The sequence below is a fragment of the Elaeis guineensis genome, chromosome 4, assembly GCF_000442705.2.
Source record: "Elaeis guineensis isolate ETL-2024a chromosome 4, EG11, whole genome shotgun sequence".
In the NCBI taxonomy this organism is placed as follows: domain Eukaryota; kingdom Viridiplantae; phylum Streptophyta; class Magnoliopsida; order Arecales; family Arecaceae; genus Elaeis; species Elaeis guineensis.
This window is the reverse complement of record NC_025996.2, coordinates 77,588,314-77,604,432: the sequence shown is the minus strand read 5'-3', so window position 1 is coordinate 77,604,432 and position 16,119 is coordinate 77,588,314.

Below are 16,119 nucleotides of genomic sequence, written 5' to 3'. Positions count from 1 at the left end.
AAGACCTTCTATATGTAGCCCCCCTGAGATAGATGCAGCACTCTCCGGGCTCAGTCTCTGAAAATCTCCAAGCCTAGGATCTTTCTTGCAGGGCCCAAATCCTTCATCTCAAACTCCCGAGATAAGGATGCCTTCAGATCCTGCACAACCTTCCTACTCTTGCATGCTATAAGCATGTCATCCACATACAAGAGTACGAACACCTTAGAACCATCCTCACGAGACTGAACATAAACACAGGGATCAAACTGGCACCTGAAAAGTCCAATGCTGTGCACATAGGAGTCGAACCGCTTGTACCATTGCCTCGGCGACTGCTTCAGCCCGTACAGCGACTTCTGCAACAAACAAACCTTTCCCTCTGATCCTGAATCCCTGAAACCAGATGGCTTCTCCATGTAAATCTTCTCCTCCAAATGCCCATGGAGGAATGCCATCTTGACATCCATCTGCTCCAGCTCTAAATCTTGAGCTGCTACAATGCTCAGCAACACTCTGATGGAAGTATGTCTGACGACGGGAGAGAAGATCTCGCTGAGGTCGATGCCTTCCTTCTGGGAGTATCCCTTGGCCACTAACCTCACCTTGAATCTAATACCTCCTTGCTCTGAAGGACCTTCCTTGCGACTGTAGACCCATTTGCAGCCAATGGGCCTCTTCCCCTGTGGCAACTGCACCAATCGCCACGTCTGGTTCTGGTGGAGAGACTGCATCTCCTCGGACATCGCTTGGACCCACCGCTCTCTGTCCTGACTCTCAATAGCCTCTTGATATGTATATTGTTGGGAAATGTGTCCCAAAAAGCCAATCGTCAAGCTGTTGACGGTTGAGCAACCAAGTATTGTAATTGATTTGTTAATAAATAAAATATATTTGGTATTTTCATCATAAGCTTTCATCTTCTAATGAACTCCGTTGTTATGATGAAGTCCTTAGGACTATTTAGATTTGATAAAGAGAGGATTTATCGATTAGTCCTTAAAACTGTTCACGACCAAATGATAGGCTGTTAATAAGGACAACAGCTTCAATCGAGCATAGGTCGCTATAGGCCATATGGGTTAGTTGTCCTCTTAACCAAGGAGTGTGGAGACACTGGTATGGCATACAGGTAAGATGTAAGGGTACATCATCATTGAACGTGACCAACTCCAAAGTATTCTGCTGTCGAGAATGTCTCTGATGGGATATAGGTATAAGTGTCCCTTAGACCTGAGATTGCCTCAGTGACTTGCAAGAAACTCACTGTGCTTTGGTACTGGACTAACTGAATTTCTAATTCAGGGATGGAAGGCTTCTGGGCATAGTCAAGTACTTGCAAAGTTAGAGTGTGATCGAGATGGGATTGACCACTCCAAGAGTTGGAGAAGAATGAGTCGATGTATTTCAATTTAGCAAAACCTTGGCCAGGGTAATCCATCAGATGGATTTGATATTTTGAAATACAATGTGGACAACCTAATCAGAGTTGATAGTTAAACTCTGAGGTATCCTATGATCATTTTGGTCAAGGGGATAAATTATATGAAAACTATATCCGCATGGGTTCTAAGGATGTTGTTCTACACATTCGACCTATCCGGTCGTCGGGTACCATTGATAGATGGTCACTTCGATTGGTATAGGAATTTATTCCTATACTACCGGCTTAGATTTGAACCTATGAGGTCACACACATTAGAGTTCATGATCCGATCAGATGGTTGATCAACGATTAAGAATCGTTCTAGGGTTAAATGATCAATACGATTGACATTTAGCCCAGTGCAAGTGTTGCAGGAGGATCTATTAGCAATTCGATTGCTGATTGGCTTAATTTGATTAAGCCAATGGGCTGAGATTAAGTCTAATTAAATATGATTTAATTAGATTTGGTTTGGGCTTGATTGGATCAAGTCCAATTGGTTTATTGGATAAGCCAAGTGCAAGGAAAAACTAGTCCTAGTTCAACTAGGACTTGGGTCAATCTAATTTCTAATTTGATTAGAAAATTAAATCAGATTTAAATCTAATTTAATCTGATTAAATTAGGTTCTTAATTAGGTTAAGACCTATTTTAATTGGGTTGATCTAATTTTGATTTGATTTGGTTTGGAAAACCAAATTAAAACAAGTCATAAGACAGAATCCTAGTAAGACTAGGATTCCACCTTGCGCCACATAAGCCTTCTCCACGCCTTCTCTCTTATTCAACGCCAATCTCCAATTATTTTGTGCGACAAAAGCCCTCTCCTAGATCTCTTCCACGTTCACAAAAGGTCTCCTCTCTTCTTTCTTACATGGAAGGTGGTTTGGATCAAATCTAAAAGGAATAAGTTTGGATTTCGAATTCTATGAGATAGAGTTTTAGAAATCCAAAACTCTTTCAATTTTGCACCGAATTTATCCAAATTTTTTTTGGAATTTTTGTGGATTTTAGGGTATACATTGTGCATCCTTTTCTAGTGATCCATGTATGAAAATATGAAGTAAGTGCTCAAGAGTTGGGCATCCCTTAACTTGCCATGTTTGGATAAGCCTTGACTAGGTGTTTGACCTAGATAAGGAATCTATCATATCTCTCTATATAAGATGAGTTTCTTTGTAAACTTTTAGAGCAAGTTAGATATTTGAGAGACCTTTGTACCATCCAAAAATCAAAGAGAAATACCTTTGGGTCGTGGAGATATAAAAGATGCAAGTTTGAGTGTCTTGAGAGAAAAACGTGAAGAAGAAGAGGGTCTTCTTCTAGGGTTTTTATTTTTCTATCTTTCCTCCCTCCATCTTGAGTTTTCTGAGAGTGTCTCAGATCTGAAAATCCTCCTTCTACTTTCCATATTTGGAAGAGTCCAAATCAAGAAGAAGGAGGCACCTGATCAACCATCAAAGAAGGATCAGCGCAGTACTAGCATACTGTGCTGATTTCCTGAAGCAGGACTTCTGACCGAGATTCGTGGGCTCGTGTGGATGACTCCTAGAGGCTGGATGCGTGTGCGGCTTGCAACATCATCCTCAAGCCCAAATCAACAAGGTTAGAACATTTAACTTGCAAGGTAATAGATCTGATCTATTGTTTAATACATACATTAGATGTAGTATAGAAACATGTTGATATGATCAACATGTAGTTCATGCTATATTTATAAATTTTAATTTTTGATTTAATGCTATATAATAATCATGTAATAGGATCTTAGATCTAGGGATTTTCTAATTTTAAAAAATAAATTTTGATTTATTTTAGTCTTCCGCTGTATGATCTTGAAAAAGTTTCAAGATCTAACCCTGAAACCCTAGATAAGGTTCTTTCAAATGGTATCAGAGCCTAGGTTCTTTATTACATGATTATTGATATATGCTTAGATTATTTTTTAGATTAGATCTAATTTATAATCTGATTATTAAATTTAAAATTAAAATTTTAGATCAATCACAAACTGCAAGGTTGTCCTGTTGTAAGGTTTACCCCTTACAGTGTAAAGGTTGTCCTAGTTTGTGTAGATCTATCTTTAATCATAAATTTGTTAGATATGATCTAGATTAAATTTATGATTTATTAGATTTAAAAGATGTTTAAATCTGAAATAAAATCTCTTTGTTAATAATTTTTGTGTAAAGAAATTGTTTAAAGTTGAAATTGTTTCAATTACATGAACCTGTTTAGATTAGATCTAAAGTAGTTTCATGTTTATTTCACTTGCATCTTGATTATGAATCAAACATGCAATATGGTTGGTAGAATCATATTGTAAAATTATTTTACAAATATAAAAATTATTTTTTGAAAAGCCAAACCCAACCCTCAGCCCAAAACTTAATTAAGAATTAAGAAGTTGTTTGAATAGGTTCTAGGATTGTGAATTGAAGAACCTAAGACACAAACCATAACACATTGGGTTAATGGGTTAGCGGGAATTAGGTCCATTAATTGGGTTAGACCTATGGTTAGATTGAAGATGGACTTAATTAGAGAATTGACTAAATCTAATCAATTGTTGTCTTAGATTAGGTCAAGGATTCTCTAGATCAATTACAATAGTTGTAGTTGGTCAAGTCCATGTCTTTAACGAGAACCAAATGGATTTGATTCTTGGCTAAGCGGTCTAGCATAAACTGTTAGGTTGATCTAATCGAAACTAATTAAACCAGTTGATGTCTAAAGTAAACCAGACCGGTGGTTTTTAATTGGGAGCCCGCTTACCTGGCCATTTCTGATGGTGTCTAAGGCAAGCTTTGGCAGACCCTCCCACTGATCGAACTTACCTGGCCTCTTGATGAAATTATGTTTTGATCGGATCACTTGACTATTCGAGCTGACCCATGTCAGCTAGGTAAATCAGTGTGACTGATTTAGGTGCTCCTAGACCAGCCCTGGTCTCCCTTAAGCTGACTTGGTGAAGCCAGTGGGAGGATCATGATAAGCTGGTTCATCTGACTTCATCCTCTATATTATTTAAATTCTCTAAAATTATTAGGTCCTTAAAATGATAAAGTTATGGAGATAACTGAATCATAGCCTCCCATTAAGGTGTTTGATAATGAGTCCATTAACTCAATAATCATTGCAGACCCAAAGGCCTGGTGCTTGTTGACTAATGGAATTATCACTCATCATATGACGACTTGGAAGTGTCTCTCTAATGGTGGTTAGGTGAGCTAACCAAAGTTGGGCTTAATCATTCGTTGGTTAGATACACCATGTATGATCACGTTAATGGTTGGACCTAACTGGATCCTTACAGTGGAGGCCAAAGCCTACTGATTAGGTTTCTGGGGCAAAATTAAAATTACTAGAAATTGTTTAGAGAAACAATTGGTTATGAACCTACCCCTAGATGTACATGGGTTGGCCAACCAAAGTTGGGCTTGTGTGCAGTCTAAGTGGATTCTAGTACCCGCTAAGGAATTAGGGTAATTCCTCGAATTGGAGGTAGAGGCTACCAATTCGAATAAAATAGTGGGAGAAACCTTTTGATTAAAGTTCAAATCTTTAGGTTTAATGAATCAATTACTAATTAGGTTATGGTTCTCTTTTGTGTAGATATGGCCACTTCCCTATCGCTCCGATCATTGTTGGACAATGATAAGTTGGTGGGACCCAATTTCGATAGCTGGTACCGAAAGTTGAAGATAGTCCTGGAGCATGAACGGATCCTATATGTGATAATGGATCCTGCAGCTGAGGAGCCAGCTGTCAATGCACGTGGAACAGTAGAGACACTTACCAGAAGTGGCTCAGTGACCGGACCACGGTGCGCTGTATCATGCTGGCTGCTATGAGCGATGAGTTCAGTCGCAGATTTGAGACGGCTCAGTCAAAGGACATGCTTCAAGTGTTGGAGGATGCCTTTGGCACACCCGATGACGTGGAGAGGCACAAGACTAGTTGTGCCATCTTCAACGTCAAAATGTGGGATGGTGCCTCTGTCACTGATCATGTATTGTACATGATCGAGCTGATGGAACGATTGAGCAAGCTCGGCTTTCCCTTGCATGAGCAGCTTGGGAAAGATGCAATACTGAACTCGCTGTCCAAGTCTTATCTCCCATTCCTCACTCATTATAGAATGACAAAGCCTGAAGTAAACTACCACGAATTACTGGGGTTACTTCAAAACTTTGAGAAAGATCACCAACTCCATAAGGAGTCGGTGAACTTAGTGGGAGGTTCGTCTTCTGGTTCTCGACCCTTTAAGAAAGGAAAGAAGAACAAGAAGAAGAAAGTGAAGAAGGTGCAAGTACAGGCTGGGACATCTGTGCAGTGTCAGACCAAAAAGATCAAACCCAATAAGAGTCAAGCTGAATGCTTCTTTTGCAAGAAGCGGGGGCACTGGAAGAGAAACTGTCCCCAGTACATTACCTCCCGAGACCCGAACAGGAAGAGAAAGCAGCAAGTTGTTGCTGGGCAAGGTATTTATATGATAACTCCTTGCAATTTCTCTATTTGTGATATAACTGACTGGGTATTGGATACCGGTAGCCCTTACCATATTTGCAATTTGTTGCAGGGGTTGCAGGTCAGTAGGAGATTCGAGCAAGGTGAGAGGTTCCTGAATGTTGGAGATGGAAGACCAGTTCCAGTTCTAGCATTAGGAATCTTGAAACTTGTATTTGAATCTCATATCGTTGTTCTTAATGATTATCATTTCTGTCCCAGTTTCTTTTTAAATGTCATTTCTGTAGGCCTTCTGGCCAAAAATGATTATAAAATTTTAATAAAGAAACAAATTTGTAATATCATTGAGAATGGTGTTACTATTTTTTATGGACATTTGAACAATGGTGTGTATATGTCACAACCTGTTAATGTAGTCTATTCAACTGGTAAGCATCCTAGATTAGATAGTGTGTCAGATATCTACTTATGGCACTGTAGGCTAGGTCATATAAACAAGAACAGAATAAACAGGTTGACTCAAGAGGGAATCCTCGAAGTTAGTGATTGTGAATCACTTCCAACCTGTGAGTCCTGTCTTCTTGGTAAAATGACCAAGTCACCTTTTATTGGAAAAGGTGAGAGAGCTACTAAGCTCTTGGGCCTAGTACATACTGATGTATGCGGGCCCATGAGCACCAGTGCTAGAGGTGGATATTTCTACTTCATAACTTTCACGAATGACCTATCCCGATATGGATATGTCTATCTGATGAAACATAAGTCGGATTCATTTGAAATGTTCAAACGATTCCGAAGTGAAGTAGAAAAACAAACTGGAAGAGTATTAAAACTCTTCGATCTGATCGAGGAGGAGAATACCTTTCTAGTGAATTTCTCACATATCTAGGAGAGAATGGGATTCTCTCCCAATGGACTCCTCCAGGAACACCACAGCATAATGGTGTGTCTGAAAGGAGGAATCGGACTCTGTTAGACATGGTTCGATCCATGATGGGTTTTGCTAGCTTGCCGATATCCTTCTGGGGATATGCACTCGAATCGGCCTGTTATCTGTTAAATAGGGTTCCAAGTAAGTCTGTAATTAAGACTCCATTTGAGATATGGATGGGACGTAAGCCAGCACTTTCACACCTTAGGGTCTGGGGGTGTCCGACCTATGTCAAACGATTAGTCACAAACAAACTTGGAGCTAGGTCTGACAAATGCTCATTCATAGGGTACCCCAAAGAGATAAAAGGATATTTTTTCTACCATGCTGAAGAACAAAAGGTGTTCGTCAGCCTTAAGGCAATCTTTTTAGAAAAAAAGTTCCTTGGTGAAGGAACCGTTGCCTCTAAGATTGAACTTGATGAAGTTCAACAGGTAGAAGGACCGACACCAATAGCTGAACCTGAGTCTGATATGATTAGATCATATTCGAAGCCCAATGTACCTGCACCATTAAGATGATCTGGTAGAGTACCGCGTCAACCGGACAGATACTACGGTTTCTTGGTCCGGGATGGTGATCCCATCGAACTTGATGAGAATAATGAGGATCCGATCACCTATATGGATGCAATGCAGAGATCTAATTCCGAGAAATGGCTTGAAGCCATGAAATCCGAAATGGAGTCCATGAAGGTCAACGATGTATGGACATTGGTTGACCCACCTGAAGGGGTTAAACCCATTGGATGTAAATGGGTCTTCAAAAGAAAGAGGGGCGCAGATGGAAAGGTGGAGACCTATAAAGCCCGTCTGGTAGCCAAGGGGTATCGTCAACGTTATGGTATTGACTATGACGAGACATTTTTTTCTGTGGCAATGCTCAAATCTATTCGGATAATGCTTGCAATAGCTGTCCATCTAGATTATGAGATCTGACAGATGGATGTAAAGACAGCTTTCCTGAATGGAGAGCTGACCGAAGAGGTGTATATGATACAACCTGAGGGGTTTACATCTACAGATGAGTCCAAGGTGTGCAAGCTTCAGAGATCCATTTATGGATTGAAGCAAGCTTCTCGGAGTTGGAACATACGTTTTGATAAGGTGATCAAAACGTATGGCTTCATTAAGAATGGAGAAGAGCCCTGCATCTATAAATGGGCAAGTGGTCCAGTTGTGGTATTTCTTATCTTGTACGTGGATGATATTCTCTTAATCGGGAATGACATCCCCGCACTACAGAGAATAAAAATTTGGTTTCATCACAGTTCTCCATGAAGGACTTGGGTGAAGCATCCTACATCTTAGGGATGAAGATCTATAGGGATAGATCTAAAAGGATGCTTGGGTTATCCCAGTCCATGTACATAGACACTGTGCTGAAGAGGTTCAGCATGGAGAATTTCAAGAAGGGCTATCTACTGATAGGCCAAGGAATTTCTCTCTCTAAGAAGGATTGTCCGACAACTCCTGAAGAGAGAGAGCGTATGAGTAGAGTCCCATATGCTTCAGCCGTGGGATCTATCATGTATGCCATGACATGTACAAGACCAGATGTGGCATACTCACTAGGAGTAGTGAGTAGATATCAATCTGATCCTGGAGAAAACCACTGGAAAGTGGTTAAAGCCATCCTTAAGTATTTGAGAAATACTAAGGACCAATGGTTGGTTTATGGCGAGTCAGATCTGAAACTTATGGGGTTCACAGACTCCAGCTTCCAATCTGACCATGATGACAGTAGGAGTGTGTCAGGTTATATCTTTACTCTAAATGGTGGAGCCATCTGCTGGAAGAGTTCTAAGCAGCATACTGTGGCAGACTCTGTTTGTGAAGCGGAGTACATCGCAGCATCAGATGCCGCGAAGGAAGCTGTGTGACTGAGAAAATTCATCAACGAGCTCGGAGTAGCACCCTCCCTCGATGGTCTGGTCCTGCTCTATTGCGACAGCACTGGTGCCATAGCTCAGACGAAGGAACCCAAAGCACATCAGCGGACGAAGCACATCTTGCGCCGCTTCCACCTGGTCTGGAAGATCGTGGATCGAGGTGACGTCGACCTACAGAAGATCGACGGAAAGGAGAACCTAGCCGACCCCTTCACTAAAGCCCTGGCAATAAAGGAGTTCGACAACCACAAGTCGAAGATGGGTATTAGATACTGTGCCGAGTGGCTTTAGGACAAGTGGGAGTTGTTGGGAAATGTGTTCCAAAAAGTCAATCGTCAAGCTGTTGACGGTTGAGCAACCAAGTATTGTAATTGATTTGTTAATAAATAAAATATATTTGGCATTTTCATCATAAGCTTTCATCTTCTAATGAACTCCGTTGTTATGATGAAGTCCTTAGGACTATTTAGATTCGATAAAGAGAGGATTTATCGATTAGTCCTTAAAACTGTTCACGACCAAATGATAGGCTGTTAATAAGGACAACAGCTTCTATCGAGCATAGGTCGCTGTAGGCCATATTGGTTGGTTGTCCTCTTAACCAAGGAGTGTGGAGACACTGGTATGGCATACAGGTGAGATGTAAGGGTACATCATCATTGAACGTGACCAACTCCAGAGTATTCTGCTGTCGAGAATGTCTCTGATGGGATATAGGTATAAGTGTCCCTTAGACCTGAGATCGCCTCAGTGACTTGCAAGCAACTCACTGTGCTTTGGTACTGGACTAACTGAATTTCTAATTCAGAGATGGAAGGCTTCTGGGCATAGTCAAGTACTTGCGAAGTCAGAGTGCGATCGAGATGGGATTACCACTCCAAGAGTTGGAGAAGAATGAGTCGCTGTATTTTAATTTAGCAAAACCTTGACCAAGGTAATCCATCAGATGGATTTGATATTTTAAAATACAATGTGGACAACCTGATCAGAGTTGACAGTTAAACTCTGGGGTGTCCTATGATCATTTTGGTCAAGGGGATAAATTATATGAAAACTATATCCGCATGGGTTCTAAGGATGTTGTTCTACACATTCGACCTATCCGATCGTCGGGTACCATTGCTAGATGGTCACTTCGATTGGTATAAAAATTTATTCCTATGCTATCAGCTTAGGTTTGGACCTATGAGGTCACACACATTAGAGTTCATGATACGATCAGATAGTTGATCAACGATTAAGAATCGTTCTAGGGTTAAATGATCAATACGATTGACATTTAACCCAGTGCAAGTGTTGCAGAAGGATCTATTAGCAATTCAATTGCTGATTGGCTTAATTTGATTAAACCAATGGTCTGAGATTAAGTTTAATTAAATATGATTTAATTAGTTTGGTTTGGGCTTGATTGGATCAAGTCCAATTGGTTTATTGGATAAGCCAAGTGCAAGGAAAAACTAGTCCTAGTTCAACTAGGACTTGGGTCAATCTAATTTCTAATTTGATTAAAAAATTAAATCAGATTTAAATCTAATTTAATTTGATTAAATTAGGTTCTTAATTGGGTTAAGATCTATTTTAATTGGGTTGATCTAATTTTGATTTGATTTGGTTTGGGAAACCAAATTAAAACAAGTCATAAGACAGAATCCTAGTAAGACTAGGATTCCACCTTGCACCACATAAGCCTTCTCCACGCCCTCTCTCTTATTCAACGCCAATCTCTACTTATTTTGTCTGACAAAAGCCCTCTCCCAGATCTCCCCCACGTTCACAAAAGGTCTCCTCTCTTCTTTCTTACATGGAAGGTGGTTTGGATCAAATCTAAAAGGAATAAGTTTGGATTTTGAATTCTATGAGATAGAGTTTTAGAAATCCAAAACTCTTTCAATTTTGCACCGAATTTATCCAAATTTTTTTTAGAATTTTCATGGTTTTTAGGGTATACATTGTGCATCCTTTTCTGGTAATCCATGCACGAAAATATGAAGGAGGTGCTCAAGAGTTTGGCATCCCTTAACTTGCCATGTTTGGATAAGCCTTGACTAGGTGTTTGACCTAGATAAGGACTCTATCATATCTCTCTATATAAGATGAGTTTTTTCATGAAATTTTAGGAGAAGTCAGAAATTTGAGAGACCTTTGTTCCATCCAAAAATTAGAGAGAAATACCTTTGGGTCGTGGAGATATAAAAGATGCAAGTTTGAGTATCTAGAGAGAAAAATGTGAAGAAGAAGAGGGTCTTCTTCTAGGATTTTTATTTTCATATCTTTCCTCCCTCCATCTTGAGTTTCCTGAGAGCGTCTCAGATCTGAAACTCCTCCTACTTTTCATCTGTGGAGAAGTCCAAATCAAGAAGAAGGAGACACCTGATCAACCATCAAAGAAGGATCAGCACAGTACTAGCATACTGTGCTGATTTCCTGAAGCAGGACTTCTGATTGAGATTCGTGGGCTCGTGTGGATGACTCCTAGAGGTCGGACACGTGTGCGGCTTGCAACATCATCCTCAAGCCCAAATCAACAAGGTTAGAACATCTAACTTGCAAGGTAATAGATCTGATCTATTGTTTAATACATACATTAGATGTAGTATAGAAACATGTTGATATGATCAACATGTAGTTCATGCTATATTTATAAATTTTAATTTCTGATTTAATGCTATGTAATAATCATGCAATAGAATCTTAGATCTAGAGATTTTCTGATTTTAGAAAATAAATTTTGATTTATTTTAGTCTTCCGCTGTATGATCTTGAAAAAATTTCAAGATCTAACCCTGAAATCCTAGATAAGGTTCCTTCATATATGGGTCTCCATTCGCTATCACCAGGGCATATGACAGCATCTCCTCGAAGTCATATCGGTCCGGTTGCTTGATGGTCCTCTTGGGCTTGTGTAGGGCAATACCGATATCAGTCCTTGGTCCAGCTCGCTCCTGCTGGACCTCTTCGCCTCGATCATCTGTCCAAGTCCTCTCCACCTGTGGAGACACCTTAGGTAGGTGCTCCACCCAAATATCATATCCTCCAGTAGTACCTGCAAGAGGCAAAATCAAAGAGGTAAGCTGTCCAGCAGCGCCCTGCTGGACCTCCTTCTACTCCTGCTGCTCCTCCATGCCTGCTCACCTCCGTAGGACTGACTCCTCATCAAAAGTCACATCCCAACTAATGATGACCTTCTTTTCCATGGGATCCCACAGTCTGTATCCCTTGACTCCTCACGGATAGCCTAGAAACACCGTCTTGCGTGATCTGGCATCTAGCTTGCTCCGCTCACCAGCTCCAATGTGCATATAGGCCGTGCACCCAAATACCCGTAGATGGCCCAGCCCAACTGTCCTCCCAGACCACACCTCCTCTGGAAGCCTGCCATCCAACTTGGTGTGAGGTGATCGATTGACCAAGTAACCTGCTGCGTCAACTATGTCAACTCAGAACGCCTTTGGAAGCCCTGCCTGCAGCCTCATGCATCGTGCCTTTTCCAGAAGTGTTCTGTTCATCCTCTCAGCCACCCCATTCTGCTGTAGAGTCTCCTTAACTGAGAAGTGTCTCCTAATCCCACACTCCTAATAGTAGTCCTGGAACTCTCTACTGGTGTACTCCCTGCCATTATCTGACCTCAGACACTTCACACTCCTTCCCTACTCCTTCTCCACCTCAGCTCTCCAGATCTTGAACTTGGTGAAGACCTCTGACTTCTCTCTCAAGAAGTAAATCTAGAGTTTCCTTAAGAAATCATCAATCAGGGTCATGAAGTATCTGGCCCCATTCCTAGCTAAAACTGGGGCTGGTCCCCACACATCCGTGTGTACTAACTCCAGAGGGGCTGCACTGTAGGTTGTACTGATGTTGAACTGAACTCTCCTCTGCTTTCCCATCTGGCAAGGCTCACAGATCTCCCTTGTAGCACCATCCTCTAGATCAGAGATGAGTCCTATCCTGCTCAACTCCCTTAGCACTTTTCACCCATGTGGCCTAGGCGGTAGTGCCACATCCTGTAAGTCCCCTGCTGGTCCTGTGCTGCAGCTGCTGCATCAGACTCTTCGGTCACCACAGATCCCTCCATGCGATAGAGGTTATTGTCCAACCTCCTGCCTCTCATCACTACCATAGCTCCATTGGAGATGTTCAGTACTCCACTTCTAGCCCTACTGCTGAAGCTGTATCCACTGTGCTCCAAGTAGCCTAGTGACACCAGATTCTTTTCCAACTCCGAGATGTGCTTTACATTTGTCAATATTCTTGCAATCCCATCAAACATCCTCACCCTGACTGTCCCTATCCCAGCCACCTTGCAAGGATGATTGTCGCCTAGAGTCACTGATCCCTCATCTGTCTTGGTGTATGTCGCAAACCAAGACCTGTATGGTGTGTAGTGATCTGAGCACGCAGAGTCTAGTGTCCACTCCTCTGTGTAATGCCTGTGACCATCTGATACCATAAGTAGATCATCCTCCACCTGTTGCTCAGCAACTGCACTCACTGATTCTGAGCCACTTCTTTCTCCCTTCTTGCTCTTTCATAGTGGACATTCTCGCTTGAAGTGCCCGAACTCGTTGCACTTAAAGCATTTCATCTCTTTCTTTCCCTTCCTGGACTTAGACCGACCCCTGGACTTGCTTCTGCCTCTGCCTCTACCTGTCCTCTCCCCTACTGCCAAACCCTCCTGGGGAGCCCGATCTCTGGTCAACTTTTTCCTTTGCTCATTAGACCTCAGCACCGAGACCATGTCCTCATATTCCAGAGTCTCCTTGCCGTAGAGTAGTGTAGTCACCAAAGAGTCATATGATCCTGGCAGCGAACATAAAAGCAACAGAGACTTGTCCTCCTCATCTAGCTTCACCTCGATATTCATCAACTCCATGCACAACTAGTCGAACCTCTGAATGTGGCCAATCACATCAGATCCCTCCTGCATCCGAAGACTATACAACCTCTTCTTCAGCATTAGCTTGTTGCACATATTCTTCCCCATATACATGGTGTGCAACTTCGACCAAAGGCCCTTCGGGATCTTTTCTTCCAGCACCGAATACAATGCCGCATCTGCTAAACATCCTCTGATCACCGAGCATGCTTTCTTCTCCAACGATGCCCACTATCTATCTATCATTCCCTCAGGCTTCTCATCCAAAGCCTGATCCAGATCTGCTTGCACTAGAAGATCCTCCACCCGAATTTTCCACATAGAAAAATTTTTCTTGCCATCAAACTTCTCGACATCGACCTTCATATTACTGCCTATGAATGGATCCAAGCCAAACAAATAATATAAAATCAAGAAGTGTAGAATATACCTTGATGGTACCTTGCTGAAAATTTTTAGCACTTGGGATCTTCAACTTCTCGTGCTTGGAACCGCTTCCTCACCATTGTGGCTGTGATACCAACTATTGGAGCATGATCCTGGTTCCTCCCATGGACCTTGGGTGCAGCAGAACTAGCAACGAACAAATCTGGAGACTTCTGGACTCAATCGAAGGCCCTTGACAAAATCAGCCTGGTTGCTGTCTTCTTCGTCAGTCTTTCGTTCCAGATGAAGAACGCCTCTAAGATCACCTCTAAAAAATCCAAGATCTAGTACCCAACCAGATCAGGCCTGGACTGAGGTCTTCCAATTCATAGATTTCAAATTGGGGCATTCTAGATAGGGAAGAAGATAGATGGAGACAGACCTTGCAGATCTATCCTGTTGCAGCCTTTCCTGTAGATCTATTGATGGAGATCTCACCGATGCCTCAAACGACCTCAGATCAACTCCAGATCTGAGAGAAACTTGTACCAACCTCTTCGTAAGAGATTCTAAGTCCTGGACTTGATGTTTGGGTGGCTGCAAAAGAGGGAGAGGAGAGAGAGTTGGCGGCACAAATGGGAAGGGGCTAGCGCCTCCCCTTGCTTTTCCTGCCTTTTTGGGACCTGGCGGCAAGAAACCCTAGGGTTTCTTGCTCCTGGGGTGTGGAGAATGGCTGGAGAGAGAGAGAGACTTGGGAGAAAGAGTTCTTGTATTCTTTGACTTAATCAAACCTATACAGTACATGTATATATAAACACAGGGTCAAGTGACCCAAACCCAAAACTCCCTTGACCAACTCTATGGGAGATTAGGTTAACTCAAGCCCATGTACACCCATGACTCGACCTAATCTCACCTATCCTGGGCCCAGACCTGGCCCATAAAGAGTTGGTCCCTTAAGGCCCACATAACCTAGACCTCAAGAACCCGAAAGGCCCACAGCCTTTCAACCTAGGGTCCAACTAGCCCTAGAGCCTCCATGAAGCCCTCATGAATGATGGACCTTGGCCTTAGCCTTGGTCCCCTGGGCCTTGGGTACACCACCTGGATCACAACAGCCGGCCCCCTCGATGGCAACCTTGCAACTGCAGCTCCTCCGGGCCAGGGTCTTCTTTCTCCTCCTCCCTTCGGCCTCGGGTGCCCCCTCAGGACGAGCCTTTGGAGCGAGATCCTCGGTCGGGGGGCTCCTTGAAAGGGCTCGGGGGACTTCGGGTTCGGCATCGAAAGGGACTTCGACGACGACGGCCACCGGAGCAGGCACGGTCGAGCTTGTCCCTTCTGTACTGGCTTTCTTCACTGACCCCGAAGTCGAGGCGTCTTTCCTCTTGTGGGTCTTGAGACCCTGGGCTAACCTCCGAGCCACGCTTGTGTCCATGTCTGCGATAAAAGAAAATCAACATGGCTTAGAGATGGAACAAGAGAAAGAAAAAAATATATATATATATATAATAATGGTGCCGACAGGGTTAAGAGGACTCAGGCTGACATTGAACAAAAGTTGTTCCTTCAGAAGTTCGGGGAGGAGGGGGGCTCGATAGGCCTCGAGCTTTTTAGAGGCTTCGAGGTCATCCCTTTCCAGGCTAGAAGCCCAGCGGACAGAATCCCTCAGAGAGCCCCAAGGGGGTAATCCTAGCTCTAAGGTCGGGCATCGGACATAGAAGAACCTCTCCTTTCAGTTGTGGATAGAAGAAGGGGCGCCTTTCAGCAACCCCTTTCTACCAAACTGAGGGGAGAAGTACCACTAGTCCTTTGCCAAGGGATGACGCTTGAAGGTGTAGAAATTCCTAAACAAAGAAAGCATCGGCCGAACTTCAGCTAAACTACAAAGAGAAAGAAACCTTATTAAAACCCTAAAGGAGTTCGGCACGATGGAAACTAGAGAAATGTTCAGAAAATGAAAGAGAGCGACGACAAAGGACGGTAGGGGAAGCCGAAGTCCGGCACGGAAGGCCTCCTGGTATAGACAGAAGTGGTCGGGAGGAGGGACGCTAGCCCGATCAGTTGGCCCGGAAAGCTCCAGCTCATACTCCGGAGGAACTCCATACTGAATCCTTATCAGTGAGAGTTCATCCGGAGTCAAGGAGCCGGGGATGATGTCTGGTGCAAAGGCCAGACAAAGTTCG